Source organism: Lygodium microphyllum, chromosome 9, assembly GCF_053477565.2.
Source record: "Lygodium microphyllum isolate KBCC chromosome 9, Lygodium_microphyllum_v1.1.10, whole genome shotgun sequence".
In the NCBI taxonomy this organism is placed as follows: Eukaryota; Viridiplantae; Streptophyta; class Polypodiopsida; order Schizaeales; family Lygodiaceae; genus Lygodium; species Lygodium microphyllum.
Window position 1 is genome coordinate 118,997,723 of NC_141143.1, and position 24,053 is coordinate 119,021,775.

General features: G+C 38.8%; 1 pseudogene; it reads right to left on the reverse strand.

The window, feature by feature from the left end:
• Nucleotides 1-1,568: 1,568 nt before the first annotated feature.
• On the reverse strand, nucleotides 1,569-2,072 carry LOC148031491 (pathogenesis-related protein 1 pseudogene; annotated as a pseudogene).
• Between the last annotated feature and the right edge of the window lie 21,981 nt (nucleotides 2,073-24,053).

Here is a 24,053-nt window from a genome sequence, read left to right on the forward strand (position 1 = left end):
TGGAAGGGTTAGTATTTTACTATTGTTCTTAAATTAACCATGAGTTGTAGACCAATTCATGCAAGGCGTGCATGAGAACCTATAAGGTTTTTAATCCAAACATTGCCATATGTGCCTTTATACAATATTCTATGTCTGCATGAAATGCATTAAACGGTTACATCACTTGAAAAGTTAGAGAAAAGAGAGTAATGTTGCACAAAATATGTATGTAGCTACTTGGTTTGAGGCCTCCTCTTTTTGCAACATGGTGGTCATTTCCAACATTTAGTGCTATGATAAACAAGCCCATAACTATATTTAAATATTGTCTTTTGATGACTAAAAAAGAAGAGGGGTGCATGTGTGTGGGTACGCATGTACACACGTGTTCATATATGTATATGTGCACATGTATGTGCATGCAATATGTTCATATGTGTAGGGGGTTAGAAAATCTAGGTTCACATCCATATGGTTACTTCCAATTTCATTACAATTGGAGAATGGCGTTCTTACATAATTCTGTTATATAGGGAATTTTGAGAGAACATACGGAATCTTCATAGTGACCTACGATTCCCTACAAGTAGAAGTAGGAAATTACATTCATGTATACTCTTATATAGGAAATTTTTAATGAAGGTAGGAAATAGTCTATATTGACCTTTAATTTCCTACTATTAGATGTGGGGAATGTAATTTCCTAGTTGTACATAGGGAATACATGCATTCACACATAGGAAATATTACAACATTTCCTACATTTCACAAGTTTTCCTATATAGGGATTGATTAAAAGTCCCTTGTGTGTGGAGTCCATATTGTGGTGCTCGCAATTCTCCAGAAAAGGATTGTACGCGATAAGCATGAATACGTATAGCCTATGTGCTATTTTGACAATTTTTGACAGCCAGTCCTTTGCCGGGCGTCTTTTGAACGATAAAACCTGAGTCTATGCTTACTTTGGACGAACTAGTCGATGAGTCGATGAAAGAAGTACTACTACCGACTAGCTACTACGTGATGAGCGGGGTAGCCGGCAAACATCCATCCATTGGCTGCAAGGATTGACGTCAAAAGTCATCAGTTGGAGTATTGGCGGTGTGCGTTGTTCGACTCACAGAATTTGGAGGGCACGTCCGCGCGTGGCCCTCCTCAAAGATGAACCTGGCAGACCTGCGAGAACACAAGCACATGCGTGCGTGCACACCAAAACACGTAAGCTATGAGGACATATAAAAGCCATGGGTGGGGATTTATGAGCATGTTGTGCGCCACTTCAATCGACTGAGATGATAATCGGATTGCCAGTACGGCCAAGATCGATGAGCGCAACCAAAAGAGGAGGTAGGGAGAGCGCAGGGAATCCAGAGAGACTCTCGAACAATATTAATATAAAAAGGACCCCAAGACGAATGAATTATGCCGATATTAGCCGCTGATGAGGCCATACACAGTAGGATCAGTGAACCAGGCAAATAGTTACTTATCGCAGTGGAAATAAAATTAAAGAAATTCTGGTAGTCGCTGCTCATGCTTGTAATTAAGAATTTAATCAGGCGGACCTACTTCTAGAAACTAGCTAGTTAGTAGGGGCGCTCGCCGATCACGTTGCCCGGGGGATAGTACTCGCAGACGGCAAGGGTGTCGCCGCTGGCGGGGCAGGTGTAGGAGGCGCAACCCACAGATGTCGTGGTGCGCCACACGATCTGGGTGTAGTGGCCGCACATGGAGCCGCCGTCGCAAGTGTTGCTATCGTAGTGGTAGTGAGGCTGCTCCGCCAGCCACATGCTCACGGCGTCCCCCGGCGTCCAGTTTCCGCCAGCACCGCCCCAGAATAGGTTCTCGCCGTACGGCCCGCCCGAGTGCACCATCTGGCACTGCACCTGCATCGCGTAGTTGTAGGCGTAGCTGGCCAGCTTGGCGTCCCATGTCAGTGGACTCAGCCCCAGCGCAGCCCGCGCTCCGTTCTGAGGATCCAGATAAGCCGACGGCGAGCCCGTCATGGTTTGCGCTCGGACATTAATAATGTTATGGGCATCATTCAATGCTAGCAACGTAGCCGCCATCAGCATCACCTTCATCACCATCCTGATCGAGAATTGCGCTAGCAGAGCGGCCACTATAGTACTCCTCTTGGTAGCTATATGAGCAACATGTACCCGATCAACTTTCCTTATCTTGTGGTACAACCGCCAGTAATTAGCTGATTCAGAAGCTAGCACGGTTAATGATCGGGGCTGATGAGATGTATTATATTATGGCCGGTGGAGGGGATACTAGCACACAAATATTGGTAGGAGAGCCAGCAGCTCCTGCTAGTGTTGCAGCAGGAGACAAGTCAAAAGTCTGTACTAGTGCGCGCATCAGCAGTAGCAGTGGGCAATATAGCTGCGTGCAGAATCCTGAGCGTCGACCCAACTTAAATAGACGCTGCATACGACATGCGGCGTCTTGTAACGTAATGAATGAATGAGAGAGAGGGAACTCTTTTGCTTTTCCATTTTCTGTGGTACAACAAGCAACGTCTCCGTCCTGCGCCAGCTCCCGCTGATTCTAAATCAGCGTATAAGCACCTCGTTATTATTAGTCCTCTTGGCGGGCAACCCTAACGTTCATTTCTGTTCTATTGAATAGCCCGGTTTGAAAAACATTCGCGTGGCGCTGATTGAAGCTCAAAGTTAGAACTTAGCAAGGGTCTCGCGGCACTTTTTCTTCATGCTATAACGGCTTATCAACAAGGGCGCGCAATAGCATCGCCTTTTGTTTTTGGAAAATCTTGACAGTATGTTTGGAGGAGCTTAATTTTTGTTGCTTGCAAATGCGTATTTTTTATCTCAAGTATTGTTTATTTCATACCCATTTAATATTGCATTTTAATGTGATCAATATTAAGAGAGCGTTTCTCATTAGGTAATTTGTGTCATGTTCTCATGCAAGGGTAGTACGAATCACTAACTATTATTATCACTGTGTCACAAACAAGTACATAGAATCTAATCAAAGTGATCTCAAAGAGCTGAGCAAACAATACTACCATGAAGAGAAAGCTCTAACCGCTTAGTTTCTTACACTTTCATAGTTTATGTTTTCAAATAAAAGCTATGAATACAATGGTACACAAATAATTTTTTTTGTTAAGGGGCAAATACTAATATATAAAATCACATAAGTGCTTTCCACATTCAACAACCATGATAATATTTAATCATCCCAATAACTTAATCACAATAATATTTAATGATCTCAATAATGGTAAACAAGGTGCAGACATTAAAAATTTGTTTAAGACATACTAACAAGAGAATCACATGAATAGCATGTAATAAAATAATTTGTGCGTTGCTCATTTTCTACAAATCATGTCAATCAAAAAGTTAGGAATTCTCCCTACTTTTTTTAATAGGCCAAACTTATTATTAGAAATTAAAGGATTTGTGACACCCTTGGAAACAAGCAATAGTACATGACATTCATACCTATTGCCTTGCTAATGCACTTGATGTTTTGATGTGTATTGCCTCGCATTTAGTGTTAGAGCACTACTGAGAGAGAGAGAGAGAGACACACACACACACACACACACACAAGATTAAGTTCAATTTATCTTCCCAATCAAAATGACCATCACCTAGAAAAGCTCCATTTCTAGGCAATTGCTTCAATAAAATACAAAAACACAAAACAAGAAATCATTGAATGGCGTTTGTTTGTCCAAGTTTCAAAAAGATATCACACATGTCCATAGCCTCTCACACCTCTAGATTGCTTGTCATGGCATATGAAGAAATCATATTTCCATCTATCAAAGGAGATGACACATTCTAAACTTATATAGCATCACGTCCATCATCCTATATATGTATATCCTCTGACTTTTGAACATTTTCATAGACTACAAGCATGTCCTGTGCATCATGTGCATGCATCAATTTTTCAATCTCCAGTTGATTCACTACATCAAGTAATACATGAGTCTCAAAGGCTTCCTCATAAGCACTCATGAAGTTTGCATATGCAATGTTCATCTCATCCTCTTCAAGCTCTTCCAAGGCATCCTCTGCATGGCACCTTAAAGCATCAATAGTATTAGTATAAACATCATTTGCAAGGCAAGAGCTAGTAAGTAGGTAACTTTCCTTTAAAATATTTGTATGTACTTTAAAAACCCAAGAAAGAAGCTATGAAACGCTAGAGTATATGCCCTATCAGATCCTATAAACGAGTAGCAAAAACTCATATAAAATAGTCTAGGAGATTAACTATTAACTTGATTTCTCTCCCGACAATTAGCCCTCAAGGAGACTATGACTTGAGTCAAATACACCTCAACTTATCTAGCAAAGAATCTAACAATGCAAGACCATCGAGTGTAACCCCTAGTTTTTAGAGCATAGAGCTCAAGATAAAACCTAATACACAACTCCTTTGAATGTGCTTCACAAAAGATAGATGCAAAAGAGGTGAGAACCCAAGGGGTTTCAGTGGCTTATTAAATTCTTGATTAGAAGATCCTTGAATTGACAATGTATAAGGATCTCAACATGGTCACCTATTACCACATCAACCATTGGGTTGAATGCCTCACTAGGTTTATTCTACATTAGGCCACAATACTGCCCTAAATTTTCATCACATGCTCGTTCTCGAATGTCTTTTGTTTGAAGCTCTCAAGTCATATCATGTGTGCATAAACTCCTTGGCCAAAAGTGATGAAATAAAGTATGCTCCCTTACTCTATGTATTTATATAGCTTGAATCACATTCTCCCAATGCATGAGCACTCATTTGATCTAAATAGCATAGATAGATTTCTCTCCTTTGTCTTGCAATTGATCTTTCCACAAATTGATATACTTTTTTAAGCCTTCCATAAGCTTCTCATTGTCTTTCACATACTCAAAAGGTGTCAATACTTTTAGGACACCTTTAGAAATGTTGGGTCCTCCTTGGTCATTTCTTTTCCATAGTTCTATACCACTTTCTAGTAACTATAAGAGAGAGAGAGAGAGAGAGAGAGAGAGAGAGAGAGAGAGAGAGAGAGAGGGAAAGAGGGCGAAGGGAGGGGAGAAGAGAGAGGACTGTGTGAGATGAACTAAGAAAATAAGTGATAGAGTGAAAAAGAGTTAATTAGGGTAGAAGATAAGATGATGTTATTTTTCTCCACTAGCCAAGCTTCTGTATAAATGTGTTTAAATATCTTTGATCAATTCTTCTTGAGGGAGAGAGAGAGAGAGAGAGAGAGAGAGAGAGAGAGAATATTTTGAATAGAATAGAAGATAAGATTGGTTGCTGATTAGAGGTAGATTAAAAGCTAATATTACAAGCAGATTAGGGGTTGATTAGGGTCTATCATGGTGACTGAAATCAAGAGAAAGAGACAAGATCCAATTGGGTAAAAGAGAACAAAGATATAGTGAATCAAAGGGGTGTAATTGTGTGATTTGAGGCAATCCAGAATTAGCTGCATGCTGCTGGATTGATGCTGACCTGCTGCTCCCAAATATTTAGACATTCTTGCTATTGATCAGAAAATTTGCATCGACTCCTTAGCTTACTATTAATCAAAGAGGTGTAATTGTGTAATGTTAAAATTGGCATATATTTTTCTTTACAGGATGCAAGTGTAAGATGTACCAAGAGAAAGAGAGATATTTACTTTCAATTGGAGGATGAATATGCACCAATGTTCAAATAACTATGGAAAGGGATGATGCAATAAGATACAAGATGCAACAAGAAAGAAATGCAAGGAAAAAAAATGTGGACCTTTGGGTTGATGGGTGCATTTATCTGTTGAGAGAGAGAGAGAGTACGAGAGAGATACACAAGACATGCTCCCAAAGAATGATTCATATTGATGTAGAGTTAGTATATATAGGTGAGACCAAAGTCAAGTGAGAGATGATATATATAGTTGATCGCTAAAAATAGCAAGATGTTTGCTTGTCGTAATCAACATCATTAACGAAGACGAGCGATTAATAAACTTTAATTGGGGATTAACGAACTGTAATTAGAAATACAGTTTTAAATAAAGAATCGCAGATTCGAGCAGAATTGCTGTCTTGAATCCTGAACTGTCATAACTTTTGATCCAGAACTCCGATTGACAAGCGGTTTTGACACGATTAACTAATACTTCTAATTTGAACAAGTTCATGTATCAAATCATCACTTGTGCAAAGAATTCAATCAAGTATAAACAATGAAACAACTTATCTTCCTTGTTGTTGCTACACATCCATAGCTCTGATACCATGTTGAGAGAGAGAGAGAGTACGAGAGATATACACAAGACATGCTCCCAAAGAATGATTCATATTGATGTAGAGTTAGTATATATAGGTGAGACCAAAGTCAAGTGAGAGATGATATATATAGTTGTAACATTATCCACCCGATCCAATCACTCAAAGGCTACCACAATTTGAAGGGCTTACATCATTTGTAAAGTTTGTTTGTGAAGGCAATGAAGGATTGTATGGATACACATGCAGACTTGTCACACAAGGATTAGCCGGGGTTCATCAAGCCTTAACAAATTTGTAGACAAGATTACAAGGGAATATGCAATCTTTGATGGAAAATGATAGATTATTGGCTGAGAAGAATAAGGAGAACCAGAGCCTACAACAAGCAATGTCTGTCATTAAAGATGCTATGCATGCTACACATGTGCAAAATATGGAGTTACAGTCTAAAGTTATGGACTTGGAGAAGGAGAATCGAAACATAAAGAGGAAGCTCACAAAAACTTTGGAGATTGGGCCCACTTTAAAAACCAAAGAAGCACGTTGGCACATTTGATTAGTTAAACCAATTCACTAATTAACCAAAGGAAGTGAACAATATCATAGATGCAATCTGCTACAATGAGAAATATATTCCCTCATGCAAAGAATGGTACTATTGCCAAAGTCCTAAGCAAGGATATTGTCAAAAATGCATTAGAAAATCGTAAATTCAGGGACATTATAGATGGTGTCGCAAGTGAACATCTTAGGGATATGAGCAACTTGTTTACTGCTATAGATGCTTAGGGATTATTTGACAAGGTGGGAATGAGTTCTTAGTCATATAGTATGCTCTATCAACAATTGCTATAGATTCCTATAACAACTTGTTTACTGCTATAGATGCTTAGGTATTATTTGACAAGGTGGGAATGAGTTCTGAGTCATATAGCATACCCCAACATCGATGAAAACCATTCTTTATACTTTAATATACAACTAGAGAATGAAATATGGTGGCTTGCAGCATTTGAAGTACTAAAGGAGAACCATGAAAATGGAAGAATGTAGAGGCAAGCTTAAGTTTGTCCTCAACTTGATGAGAGTGAGATTATTAAGTGGCAAAAACTTGAACATGTGACTATAACACTTATGAATCGAGCAATGGATCTCAACATTGATGAAAACCGTCATTTATACTTTAGTGTATAGTCAGAGAATGAAATATGGTGGCTTGTAGCATTTGAAATACCAAAGGAGGATCATGAACTACTGAAAGTTTTTTTAAATCTCACTAATACACCCAGTGTTATTCAACAGCAAAATAATGGAGCAATTTTACACATCGAGGGGTTTGGGGACTATCAAGTTGAATGGCATCTTGCAAGTGATTTAAAAACATTAAAGTGTATGTTTGGTTTATCAAATACAATGAATGAAAAATTTTAGTGCATATGCTGCATGCAAACTAGGAAGAAAGGGAAAGGTGAAAAGAAAGAATGGCTTGCCAAGGAAGGATAACAAGGTGCTCCAACACGTGATAAAAAAGTCATGAGAAATGGAATGCTAGTTCTAGTGGATCCAAACTGGTGCTCTATTTTGGAAACAACTAACAAGGGTTCACTTTTGCACATTGCATTTTTTGGTTAGAATAATTGAGAAGCTAGTATATGAATATATATGCTTTGCATACAAGATGCAATCTATGTCAGAAGCTGATGCTACATGCAAGAAGGTAGAACGAGCACTACAACAGAAACGAGGCATAGACGTGCATGTTAGACGCGCAAAGTCGGGCGCGTCTATCATAGCGTCTATAAGTGCGTGTAAACGTGCATGTAAATAGACGCGAATTGTGCGTCTATATATCCGTGCAAATAGATGCTAATATAGATGCGCCAATAGACGCACAATTATTTAACCACCTAAAATTGCAATTCACATAATTAAAAAACCAAATTTAATAATTATTTAACCACCTGAAATTGATTCTTGAGCATGCACGTGTGCGCATGATAAAAACCATAGAATTAAGAATACACATTGAATCATTGAATTAAAAAAATAGAGTTAATAATTACTCGAAGTACCATTGGCATCCTCGAAGTGAGCAAGGACACCACAATCTTGGGTATTTCTCTTTTCATCTATACGTTGAGTTTGAAGATGTTTACCCTCACACCAAAGTGCATTGAATAATGTGCACTAGTCGTAAAAGATAAAAGATCAAACTAGACAAGCTGGACCCTCACGAGGTGTTTGTAGCAAAATATACTGGGTAGATGAAAGAGCCCTTAAGCTATGGTACACTTACTTGGGCCTTAAAACAAAGATCAGTATTACTCCTACTCTAGAGTTGGATAAAAGTGCCAGTGAAGACTCGAGTGTTTTATGGGTCGAGACTCAATCTATGAATGGAAAAACATCACGTCCACATCTAGGTTCTATCCCACCCTTCAAGTTCAAAAAGGGCATGGGGTTTGGAATTCTTGGCTTTTTTAAAAGCAAGCCAAAACCATTGAATAGTTTGATGGAAGGCCCTCCCTTTTTCTATTTTGAAAATGTTGAGAACGCTCCCAATTCAGAGTGGGAGACCATCAAACGGCATTTTAATGGCATAGATCCAGAGTTCATAGACTCTAGATATTTTTCAGCATGCTTTAGGTTGAGATGGTTATGTTTATAACCTTGCAGTAGATGGAAGAAGGTTGATCCTTCCCCCTGCTCCCATGACAATCTTTGAGGTGCTTTCGAAAACAAAGAAGTATTGGCCCCCATGGGATCCGAGAGAGAAGCTGAATTGCATAAACACATGGGTTGCCCTTAGCACTATATCCTATATGTGGATTGATCAGAAAAATATTTTCTTCCCACAAAGAAAGCAAGATACCTTCTTATCTTCAACATGAGATTGTCCTGGCATGCAAAATATGGAACTTGGTTTGGGTCAGCCCAGGCCAAGCTGCCCCACTTGAACCCCATGAGATTGAGCTGGTGCTTGGATATGATCATGACCACACTTGAGGCTGCTCTACCCTTTCAGATCGGTATGATGCATTGGGCAACTCATTTCAGGTCAATACTATTGCGTACAGTCTTTCACCACTGAACGAATTATATCCGCAAGGTTTAACAGTTCTGTTCTTATTCTCGAGCCTTGGTGGGAAAGAAGTGGCATTGCACAAATTGGGTATGTTGTTATTGTGGAGATCAATGATAAATGTAAAAACATAAGAGCCAGCTAGTGGAACAAAACCTTCCAAACAGGCCGATTTCAAATGGAGGATGATGTTAGAGATCTTACTGATGATAAGTTGACTGAGATTGTGGATGCAGTGGGAAAGATTGACCTCATAATTGGGGGAAGCCCCTGCAACAATCTCTCAGGCAACAATAGAGTAAGCAAGGTAGGCTTGGGTGCAAAGAATCCTATCTTTTCTTTAAATTTCCCAAGATTCTGAGTAGTTTAAAACATATCATGCAAGAAAGAGGTTACCTGAATATGACCAAACCTCTTAATAGCTAGAATTTTTTTGAATAGGGCATGATTGGATATATATACGATATAATTACACCTGGATCATATGCTAGGACATGATATACATGTATAGGATCATACGGACGTGATATACATGTATATACGACATGATATACATGTATAGGGCATATACATACATAGGACATGATATACATTACCAACTTTATTTCTTTCTGAGTACTACAAATATACATCCAATCATTCAAAGCTAATTACATATATGTGATTTCATGCCCTATATATATCCAATCATGCCCTATACAAACAATGAGGCAAGGAAATAAGAGTAAAAAGAGGACAGGAGGAAAGAAGAGCCAAAGAGTAAAGAACAAGAGCCAAACAGCAAGGAAGAGAACAAGATTGAAGCAACTTACCAAGGGAAGGGGGAAGGAGGAAAAGGAGCTTGCAACCTAGCCGCTGCCACTCGTTGGAACAAGCAAAGAAGATGAGTTCTTCTTCTCTCTCTCAATCTTGTTTGGTTTCTCTGTTTGTTTGTCTCTCTCTTCTCTCTCTTCACATGCTGGATCTTGTCATCTATGGAGGTTTTTTAGCTTTGTTTTTTAAGCAAGTTTGAGAAGAAATGGTGCGACTGTGCGTGTCTGTCAACGCGTCTAGATAACAGTGTAGACGCAGCTATAGACGTGGAAATAGACGCGCTGACAGACGCCCACAGAGATGTGCTGACAAGCGCTCACAGAGATGCAGGTATAGATGCACATAGAGACACAGGTATAGACGCTCTATTTAATATGTTTTATCTACACATGGTAATATGATTTTTCTTATGTAGATGTGGAATCCTCAATCCTCCAGCACCCCATTCAACAAGGAGCAATTAATGGGGGAGATGACCAATTATCTTGGTCGCCCTCCTACTACAGATGAGGTTTTCAGTGTGATGTCTGGGACACCTATCACATCTTTGCCTACACAGGGATCAGCTGAGGTACATGGATCGGCCGAAGCACGTGCATCTGCAGAAGCACGTGTATCGAGTGAGGTAGAGGATAGTGCACGCCGAGGGAGGAGGGAGAGTGGTGCGGGAGGACGAGGAGGTCAAGGGCTTTGTGGGGGTTGCCTAGGTGGGGGCTCTCGATCACCCTCACCGGAAAATGAGAGAGGTGAGCCTCCACAAATGTACTACTCTATCACTGATGTTGGTGGTATCTTGCATGAGTTTGAGGGGAGGGAAGTGACAGCCTACTTGAGGAGTTTCATGCATGCCACATACAAAGATTGCATGATTCCCTTCAAGCACCAAAAAAATGGTTTGTGGCAAGAGGTGCTGCGGGCAGTATATAAAAGGTACCCTAATCCCGAGAATTCACGATTCTCAGATGATTAGGGACAGTGAAAGGTGAGAGACGCGCTTCATAACAAGAGGTCTCACCTTATGACGCACGCCAAGGAGTCATTGCGGAGACAAGAGCAGGGGCGCCCTGGATATGGCCAACCAACCAATTGCCACCGCAAGGAGTGGAAAGAGGCCAAGAAGAGAGGAGCGGAGAAAATGACAAGTCGCCAGCATGCAGAGGCGGGACGTATCCAGATGGCAACCATGGGATCGTCACATTATGGATCGGGTGACAGGGAGTCATGGGAGGCTGAGTTTGTAAGTTTTATTTGATTTCTTTTTTTAAATTAAATTTGGTAATTTGTTTCACTTCATTATGTAGTGTGTTTTAATACGTTGTATGTTCAAATTGTTTTGTAGTATCATATCATTGGTAGGATGCCTACTCCTAGAGAGGTAGGCTACCATCGGGGTCATAATCGGGCGTCCACTTGGCAGCATTTCTACGAGGAGGGACTCATCACGGAGGAGCAATATAATCGCACCATGAGGATTCCACCACCAGAAGAGGTATGTTTTATTTTTTACATGAAAAGAATAGATAACTCTAATTTATTATTTGTAATGGTATTTATATACCTTAATCCTTTGTGTAGGCGAACCCTGATGCAGTGGAGGATAGCGAAGGGGGAACTAGCAGTAGCGGTGGTGGCAACGGCAGTGGCATAGGCAGTGGTGGTGGTAGCGATGATGATGCCTCTTCTAAGGAGATATAGAGGAGCCCCATGCATGTATGCCTCCCCTTGGCTTGTAATTTTCATTTTTGATATGTATTGCTTTCAGCTAGTGCTTGCGACCATGATGTCACAAGCACTAGAACTCATAACGTAAAAACGTTTCATCTATATATATATGAAATTTCGTGTACTACATACATTGTTTTGTTTTCAGTATCCAATCTTCGAAATAATCTTTCTCTGTTTTCCCTAAGCATACAATTTGATGTTGATGGGGGGAAAAAAACCAGAGAGCACATACCTCTGTTTTGCACGTCTATGAGTGCGTCTAAATTACAGGATAAATGCGTGTCTATTCTCCTCAAAAACTTTCAGAGTAAACGCGGTTTTAGACGCGTAGATACACGCTTGTATAGGCGCACAATATGAATATGTTCACTTTTTTATAAATATGATTATATATTTACGTAGCTCGTTTATACGCGCATCTATAGGCGCGTCTAAGTATGCGTGTAACTCAGATTATAAGCGCGCTTGTAGAGGCGATTTTGTAGACGTGTAAATAGAAGTGTCAATAAACGCGCCCGACATTTTTTTCACAATTCAAATATTGCGTCTACAAGCGCGTCTATGAACCCTTTTTGTTGTAGTGGAGTCCTCTCTGAAGTTGGATTGCACGGGGGCCAACTAGAAATAAAAAAGGATGAGAAAAAATCGGGAAAGAGTAGAAATATCCCTTGTAAACCATGATTTGGTGGACCCAAGGCTAGAAAGCTTATATCTCCACCTCGAGATGAGGAAGGCAATATACTTGTAAAACAACCAGAGAAGTATGAAGCATGGAAAAAGTTACACCTTGTTGTTCCAGATTGGAGCAATGGGGGACAAATGAGGATTGCAAAGGTAGAAGTGTGGATATACCTAGATATATTAGCAGCTCTCTTACAAAAGTTGAGGTTTAGGGATGGTGATGCCAATACATTTAAAGAGATAGTTGCTAAATTTCATAAGTCCATGTTGGAGGCATGGACTAGAAATAGTATAACACACTATATGGCCAGTATTATCACCATTACCAAAAAATATAATCATTTCAGATTATTTTGTGTTTCTAATCTCTCTTCTTGTTTAGCATATACTTGAAGCACATGGTCCATACTTTGCAGATTAAGGAAGTTTGGCAATATGGTCAACTCAAGGCATGGAACGATCTCATTTGCAAGCTTGCTGTGCTTTTTAAAAGGCGATTGATCATGGAGATGGCATCAATGATTCCAATTCTATGAGGCAATTATTACAATGGCAGTATAAGAGATTAGAGATACGATACAAGGAAAAAGAAAAGAAGTGCAAAACCTATAAAGTAGAATTTATAAGTAGGGCAATATATGAAGTGAGAAAAGCAAGATATGAAAATAGCAGAGCTAGAAAACACCATGCAGAATGGTTGGCAACCCAAGAGAGAGATGGCAACAAATGGAGACCTATATGAAGATAATACTTTTGATGCATTTAGAGTCCATGAGAGAGCATAGGTATCTAGGATATGGCACATCAATACTTCTATCTTTAACATGAGATGTATTGCAAATTTTATTTAAAATTTGGAAGGTTTGTCACTATATTTTTCAAAGTCAATTTCAAACTATGTTAATTAATTTTAAAGTTTATTTACATCACAATAAGTTTAAAAGTTTGGTTCTTAATTCAAGTCTCTCATTTCATTTTTTCCCATTACTCTTCACTCTACCCTCCATTTCTATCCTTCATTATCACAACCATGGCATGTTTCAAGCTTCCTATCAATAAGACACCTGCAAGAGCAAGGGCTCAATACTCTTCTGAATCTAGTGTGTACTGTGAGTGACCAAGGTCCCTTGGTGGGCCGACAATGGTGGCCCTACTGCAGCTAATAATGGTGGTGCTACTGTGTCCAACAATGGTGGCCCTAGTGTAGTCAATAATGTTGGTTCGCCATTGTCCAGAAATGATGGTCCACGTGTTCCAATTGCTCCACCTGCCACTACTGCTCCAGCTAGTAATATACATCCTCCAACACATAAGAAAAGATGGAGACCACGCACAACTGCACTACATTGTCGGAGGGGTTTTTGTCGAAAGGTCGAATCCACCAGGAATCAGAAGTAGAAGGAAGTAGAGATAGGAGATGGAAGAGAAGATAGAGAATACCCAAGTGGTAAACACGACAAAAACAAATCACAATGAATTGAATCAATATGTATTGAAAAAACCTGGAATCTTTGCTCTACTCAAAAGCAATCTCCAAGCATTAGTTCTCTTGGAGCTCCTTCGTAGACCAAAAACGTGGATTAAAAAAATCAGCTCTTTCTCTACTGCCTGGAACCCAAATCTGATGGCTCCGTTGCCTCCGAAAGAGAGGTAAAACCGGAGGACACCTGCTCACGGATCTCCTAGATAACTCCTTCTTCTTTTAGTTAAATCAGTAGTTTTCAGCCTATTTACAGCGATCGCGTCGCTCGCGAGTTCATCAATCTGTCTTTTTTATGAAAAATCTACTAATTGGTTAAAAAAGTAACGAGCTTTTTGCATGCCATCCTAATCTAGAAGCTTTTTTATACTTTTTTCGGATTTTTACAATAAATAATATCAAAAATAGACTAAAATTATCCAAAAATCTAGTATTTTCAGATAATCCATGCAGCTCACACTAGTACTAATGGATTAGATCACATTAACTCTCTAGATCAATAGAGAAGTCGGATGATGATGCATTCTATACTTTTTCACATTGTGTCCTCATAACATCACGATAACGTGAGATAAGGAATTTCCAGAAGAGTGTCAACTTGATTATTCTTAAGGCTTCATTCTCTAGGTGGGTGTGAGAAATAGCTCAAGATCTGCAGTTAGGGCATCATCACAAGTTCTTTTCAAGGAACCAGGCAAGGAATGTGGGGAGATGGTCAAGCCAAGCCTTACTTGCTCTCGAAGAAGTAGCTGAAAGTTACTTGATTGATCTAATGGAAGTTTTAGCCATTCATGCTCGACATATCACGATTAAGCCCATAGATATGGTTCTTGTTCGTAGGATCTGCAACAACAAGAATGTATTTAATCTTAATATCAACAATATGCTTTGAGAAGCTACCTTGTAATTGGATCTATGTTTTTAGCTCAGGTTTGGTTGTAGATTGTAAGGAGCTTAGTTTTGGTTTATCTTTCCGATAGACCTTCAAGTATTTGATAGCATTGGTCTACAAAATGGAGCAAAATTTTGCCTAGCTCTAGTTGTACTTCGTGCACTACACTATCTATCGTGTATTTCATAGTTTCATAATGCCGAATCTAATATTTGATCTTCTATTTTGCCATGATTTGCATTGTGCGTATTTGTAAGTTTCTAATTTTGAAAGTAGTTTTGTTAAGAATAAATTCAATGCACAATCATGCACACATCAGTGATGAGTTGTACATGGGCCAATGCACTATATCTTTACTGTATTTAGTGATTTGGCAACACTATATCCAATATGAGATACTCCATTAGATCCATGAATTATTTTTTGTGAATTTTTAAGTTTCTAATATTTCACGTAGTTTGGTTGACAACACATTTAATATACAGTTGCGTACACTCAGTGCCGTGGTGAGTTTTTCGGTTATTAGTGAAGTATAATCTAGTTAATGTATTTTTAAAAAATGATTAAATAGTCAATTTTATAAATCGAAATTTGGTGCAACTTCAACCACATACCAGGCATCATAAAAACTCATGAATATTAAAAAATTAGCCCCATCAGAAGTCTCTAGGATACCTATCCAGAAAGACTTGTGTCTCGGGCCTTGAATTTGGGGATTCAAGGCCCCAGATGCCAGCCTCCGGACAAGTGTCCTAGACACTTCTGATGAGGCCAATTCTTTTTTGGTAGTTGATGTATACTAAAGGAGTCCACAAGTAAAATTTCACGTCAATCGGATCACTGGCATATTTTTCCAAATCCTGGATACATTAATTCAGGCTTAAGGGTTTTTTGAAAGTTTTGGTATAAGTTTAAAGTTTCACCTCATTTTACACATTTCACTTTTGAGTTTTGGGTTTTTCTCTCATAGAAGACATGGCATGCACCAAGCAAGCGTCTCAAAGATACCCCCCTAGAAATTGTGTGCAGAGGCCACCTCCCTCGGCTTCACTACCACCACGCCAGCATCATAAGCATCGATGAAAGCCAAGCACAGTGGCTCTTTGTGAGATTCACCATTACTAGAAGACCACGCACCCCCTGATACCAAAGGTTCCATTTCAAAAGCTAGTGTGTGAGATTATGGATGGCATACTCATTAAGAGCAACAAGAGGCAGTTCCTAGATGGAACACACTTGCAACAACTTGATCATTGAACTACCCAAGCCCTCCTTGCACTACAAGAAGCTGTCCAAGATTACATCATTGACTTGTTCGGAGACTTGGTCTATGCAGCAATACATGCAAGGAGAGTCACCATAACCGATAGGGATTTGTGGATAGTGAGGTTCTTCCCGAAATGGAAGAATAGTCTCACGAAGATCAACAATGATAGGGGTGTACTACCAAAACATATACGGAATGTAGCTTCTAAATAGATTTTGTAAAACCCTGGTTATAATGGATCCCATGTAAAATGTTATGCATATGAATACAATTTTTTTGGCGCATCTTAGTTTTGTTTATTTTCTTATTATTTGTTTTATTTATGTCTTTGAGTTATTGTTACATGCGTTTGAACGAATACATATTGTGCAGGAATTCAATAAAGTACTATGTATTAAATTTAGGGCACGAATCTTGTTGCGTATAAATTCGATAAATAAACGTAATATTCAAGTAAAAAATAATAATAAATGACACGTGCAAAAAACTACATTGCAGAAAAATCCAACAAATATCGATTTTCATTACTTCAAGAGAAGATTACAAATTACATTACATTGGTGATGAGATATGATTTGGCACTAAGTACATCTACTCTCTTCTAGGCTTCTTTGAGCTAGACTTCCCATGGTTAGAGCTATTCTTGATCATAGGCAGCAACACATTTTTTCCTAGTAGTTCTGGCCTAATGACATTGGGGTACCAACAACCATGCCATCGGACACCATGGAAAAAAGTGGCCTAGACCTAGTACTAGAGAATAAGTAGAGGAGCTTTGAACATCGAAGCAACATTACTTTCTCCAAGCTAAAGTTTTTTGGGATGGTCTTGAAGGGCCCATCCTTTGTTAGTGCCCTCAACTTCAAGAAGTTCTCAGAAAAAACCAAAGAGCATGTCTTATGGAATACTAAAATGTCACTCACAAGATGGCCGATGTACTCCTTCAATGTTGAGTCCTGCACTCTTTCTTGGCTACCAGATTGTCCACCTTGTCTAGATGAAAGTTCATCTATATAGGCAATGTTCTACATCACACAAGTTCAGTGTCAGACTCACTATGTCAAACTCACTATGCATGGAGTGTGGTAAAGATATATGCATTGGATTTGCATCAAAATTTACCAATAGGGCCCCCAACATGCAGTTTAATTATGATTTTAACTAGGACAATTGACTAATTACAGTATGTATTATCGTACGCTTTGATCATAGTAAACTAAGATTATCTAAATTGAAAGTACTCAGAAGTTTAAAAAAAGTTTATATTCATTCTTTTTTTTAAAAAAAAAACAAGGATTCCACTATCTCAAGGATATGTAGAGAAGGACATTGTTTACATGTCATGGATTGCTCACTACGAGTCCTAACTTTTCTATTATCTAACTTGAAATAGATGTTGTAGAGGCGCTCATTGGACATTAATTGGATATCTTGTCTCAGAAAAGAAATGGGCCATTGGTTCTCTGGGCTGACCACAAAAGGATTATGACTATTCCACAAGATAACCACATCTATGAGAGTTGTATGTGTCTCGTCTCAAGTATCTTGATCCAAGCTAATCCACTCCACTCAAGTCACCATCTTCTATATCAAAAATGAATGCACAAAGTTTGTCTAGCGATAAAATACGTGTGATAAAAACAAAAATAATGGTAAGTAAATGCGAATAACACAACAATTCATCTAAGCAAGATCTATATCAATTAAATCAAGGCATTCAAAGTAGTAAAAAAGATTTACCTCAATGCGAGATCAGATTGGTTGACCATGCATTTAATCATCTCATCAAACACTACAAGGGAATGGGGCAATAGCGACGGCAATTTGCGACGCAAAAAAGCGGTGTCGCTATATGCGTCGCTATTTCCGTCGCTATATGCGTCGCTATTTGCCTCTCTATTTGCGTCGCTATTAGCGTCGCTATATGCATCGCTATTAGCGTCGCTATATGCGTCGCTATTTGCGTCACATATAGCGATGCAAATAGCGGCGCAAATAGAGACGCAAATAGCGACGCATATAGCGACGAAAATAGCGATGCAAATAGTGACGCTGGTCTGGGGATAAAGTTTTGAAAACCCGAGCATAACATTCGCAGAGAAAACATTTGCGAGAAAGAATGAAAGAGAGAGCGAGAGAGCTTAAAGCTTTGAGAGAGAGAGAGAGAGAGAGAGAGAGAGAGAGAGAGAGAGAGAGAGGGAGCTCATCACCATGCCATCGCCGCTATATATGAAGAAGAAAGAGAAGTGTGCAATGGAGAAGGGAGGGATGATGCAAAGAGAAGGTACAAAGGGTTTCATCTTCAGGCCTTTGAGGTAGGTACATTGCCTCTTCTTGCTTTATTTTTGTGTTATCTTGTTTTCTTTTTTTGTTTTTCTTTGCAAAGAGATACATGGAAAGAGAGGGAGGGAGGAAAGAAGGGAGAAGAATGAAGGGAGAGAAAGAGAGAAAAAGGTAGAGAAAGGAAATAAAGAGAAAGAGGAAGAGAGAAATGAGAGATGAAGGGAGGGGGAGAGGATGAGTGAGAGAAACAACGAGAGAGAGAGGGGGAAAAAACAAAGAGAGAGGAAACAAAGAAAGGGAAATAGAGAGATAAAGAGAGGGGGAGAGAAATAGAGAGAGGGAGATGGGAGGGGAGGGGAGGAGAAATAGAGAGAGGGAGAGGAAAGGAAGAGAGGAGGAGGACATAGAAAAGAAGGGTGAGGTAAAGAGAGGAAGGAGAGTGAAAAGAAGAGAGAGAGAGAGGGAGAAAGAGAGATAGAGAGAAAAAATAGAGAGCGTGAGAGAGGGAGAGAGAAATAGGAAAACAATGAGAGAATGAGAGAGAAGGTTAATAAAGAAAAGTAAAGGGAGAGGGGGGAGAGAGAGATAAAGAGAGGTGGGGTGACATTTCTTTCAATATCTTTGTTTCTTAAGCTTTTTATTTTCTATCTTTGATTGTCTTTGCAATGAGATGAGTTGAGTGAGAGTGGGGAGGGAAGGAGGGAGAGAAATAGAGAGAAGAAGGGGGAAGGAAGAGAGAGATGGAGAGAAATAAAAAATAGGAGAGAGAGGGGCTTCATAAAAATTTGTCAAAACCCGAGCATGGTATTTTACAGGTTTGTAAACAAGCAAGAGAGAGAGAGAGAGAGGCCGTTGCCATTGCCACCATCCATGAAGAGGGAGGAGACAAGTGTAAAGGAGAAGGAAGGAACTCCCGAATGAGAAAAAAATGAGAGAAGTACGAAGGGATTCTTCTTCAAGCTTTGAGGTAAGTGCATTATCTATTCTCTCTTTGTTTTTCTCTTTTCTTTACTTCTCTCTTTCTTTTTGTTGATGAAGAGTGTATTGAGACAAGAAGTGAGAGCGATCAACATGTACAAGGGAGATTGAGAGAGAGAGAGAGAGAGAGAGAGAGAGGTCGCTGCCACCGCCAATCCACCACAAAAAGAGAGGGGACAACTGCAAAGAAGAAGGAGGGAGCCTGTGAAGGAGAAGAAGAAGAAGGAGAGAAGCACGAAGGGATTCTTCTTCAAGCTTTGAGGTAAGTGTACTATCTATTCTCTCTTTGTTTTTCTCTTTGAGGTAAGTGCATTATCTATTCTCTCTTTGTTTTTCTCTTTGTTCTTCAAGCTTTGAGGTAAGTGCATTATCTCTTCTCTCTTTGTTTTTCTCTTTTCTTTACTTCTCTCTTTCTTTTTGTTGATGAAGAGTGTATAGAGAGAAGAAGTGAGAGAGATCAATGTGCGCAAGGGAGATTGAGAGAGAGAGAGAGAGAGAGGTCGCTGCCAACGCCAATCCACCACAAAAAGAGAGGGGACAATTACAAAGAAGAAGGAGGGAACCCGTGAAGGAGAAGAAGAAGAATGAGAGTAGCGCGAAGGGATTCTTCTTCAAGCTTTGAGGTAAGTACATTATCTATTCTCTCTTTTTTTTTCTCTTTTCTTTAATTATCTCTTTCTTTATGTCGATGAAGAGTGTATAGAGAGAAGAAGTGAGAGAGATCAACGTGCACAAGGGAGATTGAGAGAGAGAGAGAGAGAGAGGTCGCTGCCACCACCAATCCACCACAAAAAGAGAGGGGACAACTGCAAAGAAGAAGGAGGGAACCAGTGAAGGAGAAGAAGAAGAAGGAGAGTAGCGCGAAGGGATTCTTCTTCAAGCTTTGAGGTAAGTACATTATCTATTCTCTCTTTGTTTTTCTCTTTTCTTTACTTCTCTCTTTATTTTTGTTGATGAAGAGTGTATAGAGAGAAAAAGTGAGAGAGATCAACGTGCGCAAGGGAGATTGAGAGAGAGAGAGAGAGAGAGAGAGAGAGAGGTCACTGCCACCGCCAATCCACCACAAAAATAGAGGGGACAAATGCAAAGAAGAATGAGGGAACCCGTGAAGGAGAAGAAAAAGAAGGAGAGAAGCGCGAAAGGATTCTTCTTCAAGCTTTAAGGTAAATGTATTATATCTTCTCTCTTTGTTTTTCTTTTTTATTTACTTCTCTTTTTATTTTTGTTGATGAAGAGATGTATAGAGAGAATAAGGGAGACGGATCAACACAAGGGAGATTGAGAGAGAGGGAGAGAGAGAGAGAGAGAAAGAGAAGCAAATGTCTTTAAGCAAATGGGTTTATAAAGAGAAATGCAAGTCAGATGGTTCGTTGGAAAGGTATAAAGCCCGGCTCATTACAAAGGGATATGCACATCAATACAGCCTAGATTATGAGGAGACTTTCAGCTCAGTTGCTAAGATGGAAATGGTGAGAATAGTCATTGCATTAGTGGCTTCTAAGGGCTAAAAATTATGAAAAGTGGATGTCAAAAATGCATTCATGAATGGTGACTTGCTTGAAGAGGTATATATGGAGTAGCATGAGGGTTATGTATACAACCTGAGGTGTATATGGATACTAGCTAGCAACCCCGTCTATCATGCTAGATCCAAATACATGGAGATTCATTACGATTTCATTAGAGAAATGGTACTTGTAGGACAGATTGATCTACTTCATGTGAAGACACAAGACCAGGTAGCCGATATCTTTACCAAATCACTTGGTAAAGAGAAATTTGTTTGTTTCATGGATCTACTTGGAGTACAGTAACTAATCTGAGCTCAAAAAATGGAGTTTGAGAAGGGGGAGGATGAGCTTGATTCTTTTGATCGTAAAACACCTCCATCCATTGAGATTGAGGGTGAAGACAAGAAAGAAGAGATAGAAGATGACTTAGACGTAGGTAAAAACAAAAAGGAAGAAGTAGAGCTTAGAGACACTACCACTCCCTATATATGGGTTTCTGGCTCCAACACCATGGTATAACTCTTACACATGTCCAAATGCTCCCCCAAAAAGACTTGAACAATGTAGGAATAAGCTGGAGTAAGCAGAAGATCAATGGGACTATAATGAAAGCTTGAAGTGAAGCTCTTCTTCTTGGGCCTAACAAGTGATAAAAAAGCTCCTTGATTAATACTTTTTTGAATTGATTATATCTAGCTTTTGTAATCACAATCTTTTTTTTTTCTCGGGCCTAAGTAAGTGATGAAAAAGCTCCTTGCGAAATACCTTTTCGAATTAATTATATCTTGCTTTTGCAATCAAAGGATTCAGTTTTTTTTAATAATCTGATACACAATTTTTAGACATTAGATGTAGCTGACATTGGCAAATGAATTATGCAAGAATATTTAGTGCATATAGCTAGAAGGGTGGCAGGGTTGTATGCCCTGCCACCTATTTTTTTCCCCCTCTGTAACCGTCGCTATTTGCGTCGCAAATTTACTCTGCAACCATCCCTATTAGCGTCGCTATATGTGTCGCTAACCCAATTAGCGATGCAAATAGCGACGCATATAGCGATGCAAATAGCGACGCTAATAGCGACAAATCGATCGCTATTAGCGACGCGAATAGCGATGACGAGGATAATTTTTTCCATGAATAATTCCGTCACTTTAAACGTCGCTATTGGGTCTATATGTTGTAGTGAAAATGTATTCTTTTGACTTGCAAAGACTCACCCAATAGCTGACTCATCCATTCCTCGGATGGACACTTGCATTGATAAGTAATCTTTATTTTCTTCAGAACATCATATGAACCAAACAAATGTGAAAACAATGAGAATGGAATAAATAACTAAGATGCACATCTTTGGAGCTTGTGGTGGGTTTCATAGCACTATTGACATCAGATTTTATCTTGGACTTACATGCTATTGCCAACTCCAAGCTACCAATTAACCATTCACCACTAGATAGTGGCAGTAATGGGACATGTTGCAATCTCTGGCTTTGTACTATATACAATGAATTATAAAAAAAGATATTTTGAGTTGCAAGTTGACTTGCAGAGTTATTATCATAGATCAAAGAATCTACGTCTTCATGCCAAACATGTATCTTATCGCTCAAGCATTCCACATTCTGCCATTCATGCAAAGTTGATGGATATAGAGCTGTCAGTAAAACAATATTGAATTAGAACATTGCAAAGATTTTTAAAAACAACTCTGATGTAAAAGAATAAACAATGATAAAATTTAAAAACTGACTATTTTGTTTATAATTTGCAATGTAGTTCTTGTCGTGTACAAAGATTTATTTGTGTGTATAAACATGTTGGATCAACACTTCTGTTACTGTACTTGTTCCATTGAATGCTTTTTTAAAATCTAAAATTCTACCTTTCCAATGTTTGCTAGGGTTTGCAACATCCTTACACTTGACCTTGAAACTCCCTCGAGTACTTGGATGCATCAAAATCTAATCCAACTTATAGTTCTTGTCACAAATCCAATTACCGCCACTATCTTTCCTATTGAAGATGACTCCACTGCAAGTATGTTACTGATGTTTTTCCTCCATGAAGACATCTATGATAACTAAATAGAAAAGTTACCTATCAACATGTGTATAATTTGCAAATGTTCTCTCTAAATGAAATGAAATTTAAATGGAGCAATTTAAAAAAAGCATTGTACCTGCAATTATTTTCACAAAGAAGCCTAAAGATGTTGAACAAGAAGTTGACTTATAGCAAGACCATTGTTCCTTCACTGACAAATTCCTAGAGTACAAAAACAAAAGAAATATTGAGTCAAAGCATACATATAACTTACATATGCTTTGTCCAAATGAGTTGAAAATTAACCATGGAGCAATAGAAAAAAGTGGCAATATATCTACGGCTCTCTTTGCAAAGAAGCCCAATGATGTTGATGAAGTTGAGTTTTTAAAAATCATTGTTCTCCACCCTCAAAGACTTTGGGAGTAAAAAAACAAAGGAAAACTCAATATGCATATAGCTTGCATACATTTTTTCCAAACGAGATAAAATTTAATCATGGAGTAGCAAAAAAACAAGACAACGTACTTGTAAATTTGTTTACAAAGAAACTGTAAGATGTTGTTGAGTGTTCAAAAAGATCATTGTTCTTGACTGTAAGAGACTCCTAGAGTAACAAAACAAAACAAATTATATGTCATAGAATGCATATAACTTGCATAGGTTTTGTCCAAACGAGATAAAACTTTACCATAGAACATCCATGGAAGAGAACAATATACCTATAAAGTTTTGTGAAGAAAATCTTAGGGCTTTGATAGAACAAGCTTTTCTCTCATAAAACCTGTGAAACTCACTCTATGTTTGTGTAGAGAAAATTAAATTTCACAAGGTTACAGATAGGGCAAGCAATAATGAGATTGTAAGATTTCGTCAAGAAAGAAGAAGCAAGGAAAGAGATAAATTGAGATCTGCCTAAGAAAGAGGGGGAAACTGAAAAGGGAAGAAATGAAAAGTCAAACATGGAAAAGATAAGAAAATAAAAATTCAAATCCCAAACTTCCAAGAAGTGTCAGCATTGTATTCCCCATATTTCCCCTTATTTTACTGCTGAGGGAA